Source organism: Lactuca serriola, chromosome 8 (genome assembly GCF_051521515.1).
Source record: "Lactuca serriola cultivar US96UC23 chromosome 8, Lser_US96UC23_V15, whole genome shotgun sequence".
Classification (NCBI taxonomy): domain Eukaryota; kingdom Viridiplantae; phylum Streptophyta; class Magnoliopsida; order Asterales; family Asteraceae; genus Lactuca; species Lactuca serriola.
The window spans coordinates 92525744-92544207 of NC_136415.1; the positions used below are offsets into that span (position 1 = coordinate 92525744).

The 18464-nt window shown below is 38.3% G+C and overlaps 1 non-coding gene across 1 annotated transcript; it reads left to right on the top strand.

Annotated features, from left to right (window-relative positions):
- Positions 1-17886: 17886 nt before the first annotated feature.
- Positions 17887-17993, top strand: LOC145071921 (small nucleolar RNA R71). Its single transcript, XR_013690882.1, has one exon. It is a non-coding gene; the product is annotated as a small nucleolar RNA R71 (small nucleolar RNA).
- The last annotated feature ends 471 nt before the right edge of the window (positions 17994-18464 follow it).

An 18464-nucleotide genomic window follows, 5' to 3' on the forward strand; every position in this document is an offset into this window, starting at 1 on the left:
CCGAAGACGAGTCACCGGTGTGATCCGGAGTACGCCCCGCGTACGAGGGTACGCTACCGCATACTCAGCATAGTGTCGACACTTCGGATGACGCATGCAGTGACGATTTCGGAAGCAGTACGCGCTGCGTACTGCAGTACGCCCCGCGTACTCCGAGGCTCCAGCCTCTATAAAAGGGGATCCGAAGGCAGCCAAAATTCTTGTTCATTTCTTCTCTTCTCTCTAGTCTTTTGCATCGTTTTGCGTGCCGATTCCACCCCGAAGCCCCGGTATCATACTCTAGCCCCGAGGCAAGTCCCGAGACCCCGAAGATCCCGAGAAGTGCGGTTCCCGAGTCGAAGCTCTGCCCGCGAGAAGTTCGATTTTCGAGGAGATCTTCCAGATCTGCTGAGGAATACTACTTCTATAAGCCGTAGTACTGTCCGATCATCTTCTGATCAAGTGAGTGTGTAGTTATTTTCTTCCAAATACAATAATACGAAGTATTATATATAAAATACATGCTATGTGTATATATTTGGTTGTGTTATGTGTGAATGAGTATTCACTCTCTTCTATCTTATAGATCTGCTTATTTCTTTATGAGATATATGTTATGTGTGTGTGTGCCTCATCTGTTATGTGATATATGTGTTGATTAAAGCATGCTATACAGGTTTTCTTTAAACTATGTATACAAATGTATATTTTTATCTACTAATATGTTGGGTAGAACATGGGTAAACAGTTGGTGTGTAATAAACAGATGAGAGGCCTCATTGTTGTTTGATTGAGTCATCTAGCGGAGTTTAGATGACGACCACTGGCTATTCTAGACAGTCTTGTGGAAACATTAGCAGGTTCGCCACCTGTAGGTGTTAATGAACTTGGGTGTTCATTCGCTGTACTCCATCCCCCTCATGGTTGCCTTATTTGACTTATATTGCTGAGGTACCCCCGAAGCATGTGTTGTCGCCCCGATGAAATATTCTTAGACTAGGTCCCTTATGTTAGTTGTTTTAGGGACATTAAAGTGAGAATAACGGGAATGGGTAATTGGGTTATTGTTGGTTGGTGAAAATTAAATATGATATTTATTGTGGGTTGAAAACCCTATATGCTCACCAGGCTCCCAAGCCTGACCCACTCAGTTTTAAATTGTATTACAGGTAGTGGCGGAAGGGCATGAGATGGGTGAACCATCAAGTTGTTTTGTTTACAAGTCTGCATATGTTTATATTTGTCATATGACTTGTAATGTATTCGTTTATGCTTATTGGTCTGTATCGGAACATGACACCCCGAGTTTTGATTATAATGAAAATACATTTCTTTTATGAAATGCTTCGGTAAACAATGTTTTATCATGTTTTGTTTTTGGGAACAAATTCCGCAACTCTTTCAAATCAAAAGGATTTACTCTGAAAATATTTAAAAGCATAAATGAAAATCGGTCTTTTCTGGCCGAGATTTTGGGGATGTCTCAATATCACTGACACTGGTACCCCGTGTCACACCACTATCTCCCTGATATAGATATCGGCCAACTTTTTGGCCGAGATACTCTCCTGGATCGGAATAAAATGGGCGCTCTTGGTCAACCGATCCACAATGACCCAAATCGAATCTACTCTTCGCGCCGTCCGGGAAAGCTTTGTGATAAAATCCATCGTAATATCTTCCCATTTCCACAACGGGATATCCAACGGCTGCATCTTGCCATGCGGTCTATGATGCTCGGCCTTGACCTTCCTGTAGGTCAAACACCGCTCGACGTACCACGCCACATCCCGTTTCATGCAGGGCCACCAATAGTCTAGACGAAGATACCTATACATCTTCGTCGCCCTGGATGAATAGAGAATCGGGATTTGTGCGCCTCCTCCATCAAGATCTGGCGCATGCCTCTGTGATACGGCACCCACACCCTACGGTGCAGTGTCAATAATCCTCCGCTATCATAATCGAAGGAGGTGACTTGACCCACTATTCGCTCGCTCTTTCGATGTTTCTCCTTCATAGACTCCTACTGAGCTTCCCGAATCTGCTCTAACAGTGGAGTCACCACCGTCATCCTCATACACACATCCCTGATCTGTGCTGCCTTACGGCTAAGCGCATCGGCCACCACATTGGCCTTCCCCGGGTGGTAAAGGATCTCGCAATCATAATCCTTCACCACGTCCAGCCACCGACGCTGCCTCATGTTCAGATTCGGCTGATCCATGAGGTACCTCAAACTCTTGTGGTCCGTGTAAATGGTACATCGAACCCCGTAGAGGTAATGCCGCCAAATCTTGAGGGCGAAGACCACCGCCCCCAACTCTAAATCATGAGTTGGGTAGTTCACCTCGTGAGGCTTCAGCTGCCTCGAGTCATAAGCAATGACATGCCCCCTCTGCATCAGTACTGCGCCTAAACCTGAGATAGACGCATCACAACATACCACAAAATCCTCTACGCCCTCAGGCAGGGCTAGGATTGGCACCTCACACAATCTCCACCTCAGAATCTCGAACGCTGCCTGTTGCTCAGGCCCCCATCGAAAGACCACGACTTTCCTAGTCAACCGTGTCAGGGGTACGACTATCTTGGAGAAATCCTGAATGAATCTCCGATAGTAGCCTGCTAATCCTAGGAAACTCCTAATCTCGGATGGAGACTTCGGAACCTCCCATCTCATCACGGCCTCCACCTTGGGCGGGTCTACTGAAATCCCGTTCTGGTTGACGAGATGCCCAAGAAACTGCACCTCACGCAACCAAAATTCACATTTGGAGAACTTGGCGTACAAGCTCTCCCTCCTCAAGGTCTCCAAAACCTCTCTCAGATGCTCCTCGTGCTCCTCCTGCGTCTTGGAATAAACCAAGATGTCATAAATGGAAACTATCACAGACCGATCCAGCATCGGTCTACACACGCGGTTCATGAGGTCCATGAACACTGCAGGAGCATTGGTGAGCCCAAACGGCATCACCACGAACTCATAATGGCCAGAACGCGTCCGAAACGCGGTCTTTTGTACATCCTCCTCTCTGACCCTCATCTGATGATAAACTGAACGCAAATCGATCTTGGAGAACCAAGATGCTCCCTGTAACTAATCAAAGAGGTCATCAATCCTCGGGAGTGGGTAACGGTTCTTCACCGTTACCTTACTCAGCTCCCGGTAATCTATACACATCCGATGCGACCCATCCTTCTTCTTCACAAACAGGATCGGGGCTCCCCAGGGTGAACTGCTCAGTCGAATAAATCCCTTGTCTAGCAGCTCCTGCAGCTGTGTAGACAACTCCTGCATCTCGGGAGGAGCCAACCGATAGGGTGCCTTGGCTATCGGAGCCGCACCAGGAACTAGGTCGATCGTGAACTCTACCTGTCGCTCCGGAGGTATTCCGGGAAGCTCCTCCGGGAACACATCGGCGTAGTCTCGCACCACTGGAACCTCGCTCACCGTCGCCTTACCCGCCTCCCGGGTATCCATAACATACGCGACATATCCCGCGCAACCTTGCTGAAGGTTGCGCCTAGCCCTTGCTGCTGAACATACTGTGGGTCCACGTTGTGGCCTCTCGCCGTGGATCACCAACTCTCCCCCACTCGGGGTCCTGATCCGCACTAGCTGTTGTGCGCAATCTATCACTGCCCCATTAGGGCTCAACCAATCCATGCCTATAATCACTTTGTTCCCATGCAACGGAATGGGAACCAAATCCACCAAGTAGCGCTCCTCAAATAACCTCAGGACACAATCTCTGAACACCGATGATGCCCGCACCGATCGATCATCGGCAATCTCGACTTCTAAAGGGCAATCCAACATGCCTGAGGACTCAATGAACTTCTTGCTAAGCACAAGAGAAACAAACGATCGGGTGGCACCCAAGTCAAAAAACACCTGAACAGGGATACCATTCACATGGAACGATCCTAACGCATATACACAGAGCACATATCAATATCATAACATCATAAAAATAAAATAGAGGGAAAGAATCATACCTTGTGATTGGTAGAACTGAAAGAGTATGATGGTTGTTATGGTAACCTAATTTTAAACAAATGTAGCCTTGTGGAGGAAGTCGGGAGCTGCCCATCACTTGACACTCCTTCTTGAGCATGAGTGCGATATCAAAAAATTCCAAGGAAAAATAAACGCTTCAGTTTCTATTTTTTTTTTTTTTTGGATTTCGGTTCACGCACGGGCAACAATTAATGATAATGATGGCTAGTGATGTTAATCATCTACAATTAGTCATCAAGCAACAATCTCATTCGTAGATTATTATTTTTTTTAAATAAAATGCATGATGAAGCAAATCAAAAGTTTGCTTTTGATTTCTCACAATCTTACTTCTTCTTCTCTAAAAAAAATCACTTAATAATTACTTCAGAAGCACATATATTCCTTTCTTCCTGATTCCTAAAACCAAAAGCACTCAAGTGATAAGCATATCCTGAACTCCTTATATCCTCGAAAATCATAAACATATCTTGACATTAAAGTGTTCTAATTTTCAACTTTTTATTTATATTTCTAAGGTAATATAAAAATGTTTTGTAATTTTTGATTTTAGTATTTCGAAAATTAGAAGGTTTTGCAAATCAGAAGTTCTTTTACAAGTTTCAAAATTTTTGAAGATTGTTTCTTTTTCTAATTTGTGTTTTTTCTTTCTTGTTTGTGTGTGTGTGTATATATATATATATATATATATATATATATATATATATATATATATATATATATATATGCCTAGGTTATTTTATTCAAACTAATTAGTGTGCTATTGTATGCATAAATATGGGCCAATCAATTTTACTTATTTTAAGAAAGTGATTAATATATATTATTGAATTAAATATAATTGAAAAATATCATCTTAATTAATTAGAAGGGTAATTTAGTCAAATAATATAGATTTAATAAAGGAAAATTGCATTTTTTTAAGGGATCATAGATTCTACTAATTTTAAAAATCCGATTTTACGAATTATAATTCTTTTAATTCGTACATTCTGACAGAATATGTTTATGAGTATATTCAAAAATAAAAATATTCTTGAACCATAAATAATAAAAATATTCTTGAACCTATTTCTTGATCATGAATTTAAAAACTTCTTGTAGAATAACAAATTCTTGAACAATCAATTGAAGTATAAAAACAAAAAATACATTATTTCTTAGAGAATACGGGTAACAATTATTAAGAATTACATTTATTGTTAAAAAATAAAACTAAAAAAACTTTCAAAACGGAAAAAAAAACATCAAAATCTAACGACTAAAACATTCTAAAAGAATAATGTTGCTTATAATCACTTTCACTTTTATGGTCCGTTCTTCAAGAATCAACTTTTGTGATTCCAACAGAATTGGAATTCGTAATTCAATTCCAACATAATTAGAATTCGTGATTCCATTCCAATAGAATTGGAATCTCTCCAATATCATCCATTGAATGATCTACATAAACATAGTTGATACCTTTTTAGAATTCAACTTTGTCAAGATCCTGCACTGTCCACGTAAATGAAGTGTTAAATCAGGAAAAAAAACCATAAATTGAAACATGAATCAATTCATAAAATGGAGCCAAAAATCAAGTTAAAAAACATATATTGAAACATGAATCAATTCAACTGAAACGAAGGTTTGTGATTTTCACTCTAAAATCGGAACTCGTTGTTGCATTCTGATATGAACAGGTCTAGTGTTCACATAAATGATTGAAATACCGATTCATAGCGTTCTTATACATACAATTTTGAAACTAATTTCAAAGGGTTTGGATTTAAGTGTTGATTTGGGATGCTCGACTCAGTATCGGCATTCACAGGTTCATAATCGGAAGTTGATTACAACAATCTTGATCAAATGTTCAAATCAGATTCAGAATTCCATCACTGATAGTCAAAAACATTCCCATAATCCATTCGCATTTACAGAAGAAGCTTTGATTAGAATTTTTGTTGGAATCAAATTCGTCGGGACTTGGGAGTTCTTTGTTTTGGTGTCTGTAATCGGAATTTACAAACGAAATTGAAGTCGAAATTGGCTTGTAAAATCAAATCTCGATGGGGTAACTGGCATTACATGGGTACCTGATTACGTACCATTGCTATCTGAATTTGATTTGAAGGACTTTAACTTTCGAAAGTCAAAGAAACGTCGTTTATTAGATTGAACGAGGAAGATGACCTATGTTGCTTCTTCACTTCGTTGCTTCAGTCTCGTTGACCCGGAGACGCTTCCTTAGCCTGCAATCGATCGACATCCATTAGACCTTGCAGCCGCTTCGTGCTTTCCTTCTCACCTTCATCGATGTATTTAGGGAAGTTGTTTATAAAAGGGGATAAATTAGGTTAAAATCAACTAACATAATTATAGGAAAGTATTTGGGGAAGTTATTTATAAAATTACCTAATTACCCTTATTTATTTATTTAATTATTTATTTATATTTTAAATTTTGATTGGCCCACATTTATACATACAATAACACAATAAATATTTTAAACACCTGAACCTATATATAGCTAGGTTCTATATATATATATATATATATATATATATATATATATATATATATAATTTCCAATAAAGTTTTTATTTTTATAGGTTTAAAGAGGAAATACGTGTTTTTTAGGTTTATAAAGGTTGATAGCAACCTTTTTAGATAAAAGTATTTATAAAGATGTTGTGAAATTTATTGCAAGAAATATTTAGACTAGAAACAAATTTACTTTTTGTGTATTATTTTGAATGAAATTTATTTTTATCTAGTTTTTAATGGAAAATAAATTTTTTTAAGTGTTTTACTTAACGTTTTAGATCTTTCAAGCATTTGGGTTTATTTTTTATTAAATTGCACAGGGTCTAAAAAATCTTGCGGCCAGACAAGTAAAAAAGTACTACTTTCCAACATCCAAATTGGGAATATAATATGTCTATGGAAAACCTTGTTACAAAAAACACAATGAAAATAAAGTTCGTATGCAAAATTTATGAATGATCGAAGTTGAGTTTTTTTTCCACTAACTACCATACTTTGGAGCTAAAATAGCATGAATTCCCGACATCTAAATTTAGTGTGTAATATATCCATGAAAAGCCTTTGTTACAAATAAAACAATAAAAAAAAAACAGTTCAAACGTTATTCGTATGAAAGAGTTATGAATATTCAAAGTTTGAAAAGAAAAAATCACACGTAACTACATAAATCTATATTTTCGAAGGCATCCAACCTTCAAATATTATGGTTATTCTAGACATTTTTTGTTTTCTTGGTTGTTTTGTAAAAAGCAAAAAAAAAAAATAATAATAATAATAAAAAAGAATACTTATAGTCATTTTCTTTTATTTTATTCTGTGTTTTATTTATTTATTTATTTATTATTATTATTATTCATTTTTCTTTTTTGCGTTTTCCAAATTGAATCGAACGAAAAAAAAAAGTTTATAGTTCTACAAGTTTGTCCTTACTTATAAAATATTTAATAAGTATAAAAATAATAACATATATAATACATTTTTACTTTCCTTTCATTTATTTCTACAAACCGTGAAAGAAAATTGAAAGAAGAATACAAAAAATCTTTGTCCTATTTTTTCCTTCAAAAATTTTGTTAACACAATAATTTTAGTAAGTTGCGAAATCAATTAAAACAGATGAAGGCAAGAAATACAGTTGGGCCCCAGGCCACGTGTCAGGAAACAAGAGGAGTTAATACGACGACGACATACTCCTGTATGAAGCCGACGTGGAAGGGCGAGTTTTGTCATGAAGTTGCCAAGGAGTTGAGCAGCTACACGTGGAGGTCGCCATCGAAATGACGTGGCAGAGAGAGGTTGACATGGCACATCCCTTTGTTGGAGTTTTTGTGAACCAAATAATATTAAAAAAACGACAGCGTCGGAGAAATGCTTGCAACTCAGCTGTCGACTTGCCAATTTGCTCAGATCGTTTTATTTATTTTATTTTATTATTTTATTTTTTTTTAAATTTATTTTTCATTTGTTCGTTTTATAATATATGATCGATGGATTTACATCTAAATATGTTAAATTGTTAAACACCAAGTACGACAATTACATCGAGCATTTGTTAATTGCTTAACAAAAGTTTATTTTTCATGTTAATTTTGGGTATTAATTATACCCGGAGATTGACCGAGACTAGTTATTCCATATTAAACACATTGATATTCCTATATCATCGAGACCAATTTAATTTAAGTTACTATTGTTGTTTGTGATTGAGATTTTGTTTCATTAATTTTTAATAAGAATTTATTGCATGGAGCAACTTGCAAAAGATTATGGCATCACAAGCAGCATTTAGTTCACGTGTATATATATCAATAAATGCAATTTGAACCAAGATATATATTAACAATTGCAGAGAGCATTTTCAATCATCCATTTTATAAAACAAAATGTTAAAAACTTTTTGTTACTGTATTTTACAAATCTCTCTCGTCTAATTTCAATATGTCATTAACAACTTTTAAAAACCTTTTATAAAATTAACTAATTTACCATCATTTTTTTAAATTCTTTTACAAAGTCTCATAATTTAATTTGTTATTTTTAAGCATGTGAAATATTTATAAAATTAGAACATACTTGATACTGATGTTAAATTAAACCAAAATATTACAATTTATGAAAATTAAACAATATATTACAATATATGAAATTACAACAAAGACGACTAAATGTAGAAGCAATAGCTTCCAACATAATTCATGTATATATATACATGAATAAATGCAACTCGAAAGTCTTAAATCACATTTTTTTTGTAAAAGGAAATATGAAAAAAAAAAAAAATTGTTAAGTAGGGATTTGGTATTGGCGTCTAAAGATAAAGTAGACATTGGTATAGCGAGTTTCACATGTTTCAATTTTACGTTACTTTTTAGAAATGGAGATGGTGATTCTTGAATGAAGACAAAGCACTTTGGGTTAAAGTCATTAAGTCTTTACATGGAGTTCATGAAGATCTTCGTACTTTGGAGGATGGGATTTATTAAATTGGGGTGTGGCTGAGAATTGTTAGTTCAATTAACCAACTACACTGAAAATATATAATTTCTATTCTAATCTTGTGTTGGTGATGGAGCTTTAACGATGTTTTGGAATGAATGTTGGATTGATAATTTGTCTCTAAATAATTGTTTGTTGGATTGTTCTTGTTGAAAGAAAGAGACGGGGATGATTTGCTTAAAAGTCGTTGGAGTAACAAGTGGTCTTGGAATTGCCGGCATGATGTGAGAAGCGGTACCAATAATTCACAATTTGTAGGGATGTTGCGATTACTTGACGCTTTTGAACTAACTCATCAACAAGACAAATGAATTTAGGATTTGGATAACTTGGAAGAGTTTACGGTCGATATTACTAGACATTTTAGTGGTTATATTATTTTGGAGGATGGTAGTTTCTACAAGGTGGAATCATTTTGCTTGATAAAAACTAACCATTTAAGCTTGAAGAATTACTTTGAATCGCTTAGCTATAAGCCTAGAAGGCCGAAGTAGTAATATAGATGTGTTTTATTTCTGATTTGTTCCATATTTAGAAGGGATGGAACATCCTTTGATGGAGTTTGAGCTGGAGGCTACGACTTGGAATGATATTTCTAAATGGAGTGATTTGCTATTTTCTTCTTCCAATTCTATCACTAATTTACTCCAATGGGTGTTTTGCCGGGTGACATGTTGTCGGTGTGGGATAATTTGGTGTTTGTAAAGGAGTCGGTATTATACCGAGAACGTTTTTATTGTGGAGGGCAAGTTGGTAAGAAAAAACATTAAATGTTGTATGTTTAATGAGTATTCTCCTCAAGTATCACAGAGAGTATTAACGTCCTACATAGTATAGTGAGAAGACTCATTTCAATCTACAGACAAGACAATCACAGACCTGAGCTGAAGATACAGAAACTCTTCATACTAAACATACACATAATAAAACTCTAATCAACAATTAAGGTAATAACTAACACTCAAAGAGTCTTGATTCATAGCTAATCGTCCTTGAGGCAAAATACAATTTTGCCCTTTCCAAGACTAAAGTCCAACACGGTCGACCAAAAGTCAAACTAGCCAAAAAACATCAATTATCTGGTGCTACTCTCAACGTAACACAATCCTATTCTCGACATAGCACACTGTTCTACACTCAACATAGAGATTCAGATGAAAAATAGGGGATTTCCATGCTACGCTAAGCGTAGAGAAAGCTACACTCAACATAGCTTCGGTGATGTACAAACTTCTTTAATAAGCTCCTAATATATAAGGCCAACATCCCACCTTTTATATCTGAATCTAACAGATGTCTTAATGGGTAAAGTCTTTGACTTTATCTCTTTGCATGGCCATATAGAGCACAAAACCAACCCCTATGTCTATAATGCCATCTTTTGCTTAAGAACTTAAGCATGGATGGATGAGAGTGGCCAAGTTATCATTTTTACGGCTTTAGAATCCTAAAAACATCTAGAAATGACACTCAAATGGTCTGGAATAGATCATACTCACAAAGACCAAGGTTATAGAGACAAACTAGATCTAACATGAATGATCATCAAGATTTAAACTTTATACCTTTTGGAGGTGGATTATGAGATGCAAAATCCGGATCTACAAGGCTTGGAGCTCCCAAGTGATTCCTTAATGAACTATTCCTTCAAAGATGCACACAAAAACACTCTAAGGTCTCAAAACTTTTAGAAGGTTGCTAGGGTTTCGAGGTGACTGATTAAGAGGTTGGAGGCTAAGCATGGGGAGGCCTGAAGAAGTTAGATCCGTTAAATCGGACTCACAACACCAATCATTAGGGTTGTGGTGCATCGCACCTACGCTCGGTGATGTGCACAAAAGTACTCACTAACTTTAATATTTATAACCTAACAAACTTAACTAACTATGCACTTATAGGCAGTGTACCTAGTCAGATTACAATATAGTTTAGGTAAGTCGGGTGTCGATCATAGGGAACGGTGTTCTAATTAATTTACTTACTATTAAATTAACCTAATTTATTAACAAGTTTAATAAGGGATTTTATCTGGTTTTACAAGATCAGATGAACTTAAATCAAATTCAATAATTAAAAACACACTCTTGTTTAGTTTGAATCCACTTCTCCCTTATGGCTAGCTAATGATTACGGATTATTATGTTGGTTCTTAGTTGTATTAGTAATTTAGTTCTATCTTACCAATAATTAACTAATTCATGTCAAACCGTGTATGTTCACACATAATTAAACACAGAACTAATTATGAATGTAAATAGGCTATGCAAGATTTGTTGTATAAACGTAATTATGGTCACAATACACGTTCTCTAGCACAGCTAAGCTTTATTTACTCTAATTGCTAACTAAGATTGGTCAATCCTAGCTCTAACAATTCAATGTTCACTAAATTATTAGGTAAACAGGTTCATGCAGTTTAATGGTTACTAAGCTACACAGAACATGCAATCAAGCAATTGGATAAACGAGTAATAGCATGCTAGGCTATACAAATCAAACACAAGTAATTTTTTTTACCAACTAAATTCAATCCATAAACATATAACTATTCATAAGTTCAAAGCTTCATCTAGCTAAACAAGAGTAGCTAGATTCAGCTGCTCATCATAGCAGATAAATCAACACAACTAAAACTAATGAAAGACATGTTCTTATTTAACTAAAAAAAACCTTTACTTCTTTTTGTGTTGAAAACCCTCTTCCAGAACCTTTCTTTCGTTCTTAATCGTCACCTGGAACTCTTTTCTTTTGCCAAAAGCCCCTCTTTTCGTAATAATCAGGAGGACTTATATAATCCTCAAAAACCCGCGCCACGTCGTGGCCAGATGTGCCACGTCGTGGGCTTCAAGAAATTCGTATCCTTCAAGGAAATCCTCCGCGTCGCGATGTTTATCTTTTGGAACACCCGTGCCACGTCGTGGGCTTCATTGCCACGTCGTGAACTGAGTGTTTATCGTGAATTTATTATTTTCTTGTCTTTCAAGCCTCCCTTGTTCCACATTTTGGCACTTTTGGTCCCTCTCTTCGAAAATCCTTTATATTGACTGAAAATAACAATTTAAAGTCATAAGTATCATTATTCTAAACAAAAATGTACTTAAATATTGCCTAAAAATAAGTATAAATATTGCAATATCAAAGTACCCCACACTTAGGCTTTGCTTGCCCTCAAGCAAATTTAAACTTAATTCTTAATTACTAGCACCACATAGAATAATCCGACTCTAGTTCAGCCATTATGCCAAGACCTCAACGCATGCTTTTGTGTCTAAAATTTTCCTAAAGTACCCCCCATACTTTAAATACTCACAATCTTCATAAACACTCGCCAACTTTTTCCGAACAATGCTCATTTTATGCAACCCTCCGAACCCATCCTCAGAAAACCTCCTTATCCTCAAAGTATTTTTAGTTGAGAAACCTAAGCATACATAATCTAGATTTACAATTATCGATACCACTATGGAGCTCTTTTGGAATTCTTCATTTCTTTGACATTTGATCTTTGATTTCTTTGAATTCACCACCTTATTTGATTTCTGGTATCTTCAACTTTTGAATTTCTTGGAATTTTGATCTTTTGATCTTCACTTTATTTGCTCCAAAATTCTTCACACTTTTCTCGTAATTCTCTTTCTTTTTTTCTTTTACATGTAACTCACTTTTTTTTTCACTCATAACCTACATGCTTAAGCAGAGGCGCTCAACCTCAACCTTTATCGGTTAATGATAATAATTTTCCTGGATACATTTCAGGTTTTGGCTGCTAAACATATTGCATCCCTCAAACCAAGCGAGGTTGTGTTTTTGTTCCATGATTTCACTAAAATAAGGGAGGCCACAAATGCACTATAACATGTATTGGCTCAACTAAACATTTGAACTTTCATCGGATCATCCCACATAATATTAGTAATTATAGCTCAAATTATTACTAGATTCAATTATTCAAAATTTTCAAAATTTTCAATTTTTACTATCAAATTCTATTATTTTCTAGCAATTTTTTACTTTTTCTACCCCTACCCCACACTTATTTCATACAATGCCCTCATTGTATTCATAAAAATAAATCAAAATTAAAGAAAAGGGAGAAAAAGGAACAGACTCCCCTGGGATAGTGGCGTGAGCATCTCCAAAAGTGTGGAAAACGTGCAATTGGACTTCCAAAAATAAAAAGTTGGTGTAGAACTGGTTGAATATGACTCGAAACTTCAATTCTTCAAAGTGGGTATTTGTAAGGAAAAATGTGACAATGATAAATTGGGTCACGTTGTGGCAGGTAACTGGTCACGTCGTGATATGGGTTGAAACCGCGAACACCAAAATGTTGAATTTCTTCAAACTGCAAGAGCGCCACGACGTGGCACAAGGATTCCACGTCGTGGAAACTGGGCATCAGCAGAAAATGGCTTATTTGTTTTAGTGACTCTAGCAACTTTGACCAATGGCTAACTGGTTTCAGACGCTTCTATGCAAATATATTTCCCAACTACACCCCACACTTATCTTGAATTGTGGGTTTCGACTCACGACTCTAAGCTTCCTTGACTAGACAAACATGACTCGAAAGTTAACCTTTTATGCTCCTTAGAATTCCAATGCTAATCTGAAAAAAATGGACAACCCAAAAGAAAGAAAAAGTAACATCATAGTTTAATAATGTTTTACATCACACACCAAATCCATCATAAAAAAAAACTACTTAAAAACAAAACAAAAGAAATAAAATCAATCATCATCTTGATCTCGTGCTCCACTTGGCCCTGCCCCATCATTCTGTGGACATCATTGCTCCTCCCATGTCGGAAAATAGGGATACTGTGGTGGCATAGAAGGTGGTCAGGTCACACCCAAATGCGAATAAATACCCTCATTAAGCTGGGTATGGTAAATGGCATGCCCCCGTAGATTATCCAAATACGTTCCCACCCGACTCTGAAAAGGGTCGGTGGGCACTCCCTGCACATACTGCGAAGCAGTACGCTCTCGCTCGACTTTACCTCTAGCCCGTACATCCCGACGCCGCGGTCTGGCTGGTGGTTGCTGTCCCGGCTGCACCTCCTCCTGCTCGTCATCTATCGGCGGTATAACAAAACGACCCCCGATATTCACCATCGCTTGCATCACACCCAAGACTTGAATGGTCAAGTCTGTGTCCGGGAATCGAGTAAGATTCCTCACAAAGTCATGGGTCAAAATATGATATGACCTAGCCAGGCAAGTAACCAAATGCCCCCCAGTAATCGGGCTCCCAGGCCTAGAATTGGCCGCTTTCTTCCCCATAAACCTCGCCAACATATAAGGTAAATCACAGCAAACTCCCAGGGTAATAAGAGTCCATAAATAAAATAGATTCTGAATGGGGACCTTATCACCATGATGCTTGTGATTTATTGAAAAAGTGATAAGGTGGTGCAAAAATCGGAAAACAGGATTCCGAATTTGTGACTCACTCGAGTCACGAGTTTTGTACTCATGGTTAGAAATGCCCCGCCAGAACTGTACATCCAAAGTACCCGGAGCAAAATCCCGAACACATCCAAGCAAGAACGGAATGAAAAACGGAGATTGCGTCTCCACTTCTGTATAGAGCCCCATACGCCAAGCAAATTCCCGAAGACTACACTCTTGATATACACCACCCAAACGAAACACAAGTGCCCGGTTGTAGGTGAAATCAAGGGTGCGTTCCTCGAAGCATACGGTAGAGAAAAACTCTACCGACAATTCCCGGTACACGGGTTCTTGAATGGAGAATAAATTCCTCCACCCATGACAAGTGAATGAAAATTGATCTCCAACATAAGCCTTCGACCAAAAACGTTCCAGCTCCACTACCATTCCCACTCTACCAAGCCATCCCCAATCGATAATTGGGGCTATTGCAAACTCCCTATTATATAACCAACCAAGCCGATTCTCGTAGGTAGTTAGCAACGGTCGGGGAATATTTTGAGGAAACTGGTATAAGGGATGTATGCTTGCTACATCTATCGGGTTTTCCTCCTGTGGAACAGCTCGTCGTGGTCCCATTTCTGCAAACAAAAGCAAACCAAAGCAGCAAACAACCAACACATTAAACAATTTAAACCTGTTCACAGAAGTCACGACGTGGCCAGGCTGCGCCACATCGTGGGTCGCGTCGGTCACAGTATCAAGATCGGACTATATGCATGCTGTATCTACCAAAATCAATAGTTGGGTTTTGTTCCTATGACCATTTAAGGGATATTTAATCTAAAATTAACCACTATATTCAACCAATTTTGTAAATCATATCAACCCTAATCATGAAAACTTGAAATTGGAAGAAGTAACTACAAAATAATGAGTAAAACACATACCAAGTAGATTAATTGGCAAGATCTTGCAAGGAAATTGGAAGTAGAATAAGAAATTGGCTGTGGGGTTATGATGTTCCCGTTCGTGCGGCAGTCTCCAAATGGGGAGTGACAATTATCGGTCAAAGGGTTTTAAGGAATTGGTCCCCCCCTGATTTTTAAAGGCCCCGACGTGGCTGTCTATGCCCACGCCGTGGACCTTAAGTCTGCTTCAGAATCGTGTGTTTTCATTTCGACCCACGACGTGGCTGGCTATGCCCACGTCGTGGAAACTGCCAGATGCAAAATTTTAATAAACTCTAACATATTAACTAATTACTTAGCATATCATTCATTATTTAAAGGTCCCCACATCTTATTCTTTACTAATTACTAGTTATTAGATGATGAGTTGATGTCTCTCCTAAATAAAGGCTAAAAGAAAAGAAAGGAAAATTTAAAAGGAAAATGCAAACCAAACTCGGGTTGCCTCCCGAGAAGCGCTTCTTTTTCTTGGAGTCTTGAGCTGGACTCCGTGCCTCCTACGTTGAATCTTCGGAAGAGTCTACCACCAGGATCTTTTGTTCCTTGAATCGCCGCTTGTAAGCTTGAACTCTCCTTTTATACGCCTTTTTTGAATTTTCCTTTTTAGCTTTTCCATCTTCTTCAAGCTTGAGTTTTGTGCCCTTCGTTTGTTCCTTGCATTCCATAGCATTCTCCTTCTCTTTCACCATTGGCTTTGTTACTCTTGAAGTGACTTCCTCTTCATCACTTGTCATTTCCTCGTCCTCTTCGCTCACCCAAGAAGGCGGACTCTTGTAAGCTATGACTTCAATCACATACGGAACAGATGCCCTTGGTTTGGTTCTCTTGACTTGATGAACTGCCTTTATCTCTTCTTCCATAAGCTTTTCCAATTCTTCTAGTTCATTCTCTTTATTAATTGTGAACACCTCTTCTTTATTTTCTTGAAAGTCATCTTTTATCCCAAAGACTTCTTTTTCATCTCCAACCCTCAAAGTGAGCTTGGACTCGCGGATGTCAACTAGGGCTCCAGCAGTGTTAAGCAATGGCCTGCCGAGGATTATTGGAACATCCGGATCTTCTTTCATGTCCAAGACTACAAAGTCTATTGGAAAAACAAATTTTTCAATTTTTACCAAAATATCCTCCACGATGCCGCGGGGTTGTGTCACCGAACGATTTGCCATGTGAATCTTCATTTTTGTATCCTTCATCTTCTGAATCTCCAATTTTTGATAAAATGAAAAAGGCATTAGATTAATGCTAGCCCCAGAATCGGCTAAAGCATTAACCTTCATTTTGTTCCCAAACTCACATGGAAGAGTGAGGCGTCCAGGATCCCCCATCTTTTCTGGTGTTTCTCCCAACACAGCTTTTGAAGTTTGTTCACTTAGAATCACTGTAGACTGCTTCTTTAATTGCCTTCGCGTATCTATCAAGTCTTGCAGTAATTTCTGGTTCTCGGGGGCTTTGGATAAAGACTCGACAAAGGGGGTATTAATTGGGATCCCCTTCACATGCTTTACGAACTCCAAATGCTCCTTCTCCAGTTGACTGAGGGTAGCTCGGGTGGGAAATGGCAGAGGTGGATGATAAGTTGGACTGGGCTCAAAGGATTTTTTATCAGACTTGCGCCACGTCGTGGCCAGAGGAGTGCCACGTCGTGGCGAGTCTGGTTCAGCACTTTCTCCATTTTCGATCCTTGATTTCTTAGGCTGCTGCGGTTCTTCTTCCAATGCCTCCAGGAACTCAGATATTGCATCTTCTTCAGTATCGATGGCCATTACGTGAGATTGGGTCTTTACTTCGGGATTCTTCGGGGACAATTTTTCATGGACTAGAGTGGCTAGTTGACCAAATTGTACTTCAAGGTTATGAATGGAGGCTTGTTGGTTCTTTATCAAAGTTTGTTGTTCCATGATAGCGGAATCAGTGGCATCGTGTCTCTTTTCTGAAGCCTCCATAAACTTCATCAAAATGGTCTCTAGGTCGGGTTTCTTCTTGGCCGGTGACTGCTCCTTTTGATAAAGGCCTCGACCTGTCTGCCTATATTTCTCTTCTTTTTGCTTCTTATACTCTTCATATGGCAGCCACTCCTTCTTCGGTTTCCTCCAGTCCTCATCAAATTTTTCCCCACTAGAGTAGCACACTTGAGCTCTTCTGTTCCCAAACTCATCTATATTGCAGTCCTTGGTCAAGTGTGGACCACTGCATCTCTCGCACCCCACTCTTATGGCATGTATCGACTGGTCCATTTGTGTTATCCTGCGATCCTTGTTATTCAGCATGGCCATGACAGCTGCAATTTCTTCAGTTTGAGCCCCTCCACCTTCTTTGATTCCATCTTGCCTTGGGTTGAGGTATTCGCGAGAGTGTTTCGCGAATTCTTCAATTAGCTCCTTAACCTCCCTTGGATTTTTCTTTGTCAACGGTCCTTGAGAATCAAGGATTTGTCTTGTCATCACATTGACCCCATCATAAAAGATTGACATCTCTTGCTGCACATTTAGGTCATGTTGAGGGCAATTTCTGAGCAAGCCCTTGTACCGCTCCCATGCTTCGTATAGTGACTCCCCCGGTTGTTGCTCAAAGTTGGCTATTGCCTTCTTGAGTTTGGCTATCTTGGATGGCGGGCAAAACTGGTCCAGGAATTGCTCACGCATTTGAGCCCAAGTGGTGATTGTACCCGGTGGGAGTGCTTTCAACCACTCCTTAGCGGCTCCTTTGAAAGTGATGGGAAGCATCCTAAGCAAGACTGTGTTTCTGTTGACATTTGGGACATTGAAGTAATCCGCAATGTCATTGACTTCATCTAGATGCTTAAAAGCATCCTCATGGTCTTTCCCGAAAAATGGGATGTCCTTCAGTGCGGTCAATATGTGTCCCTTCAGCTCGAATGTGGCAGTGGCAGGTATTGCAGGTTGGACTAAACCGGGACCCATATCCTCTCGGATCCGCTTCTTGTAAGCTCCCATAGACATTTATTCAATCGCTGTCATCTCGTTCCTTGGCTCGTTCTCGGGTTCGCTTGTGTGTTCTTCAAATTCTGGCTCGGTATCGCTTTCGGACTCGGTCTGGACGGGTGT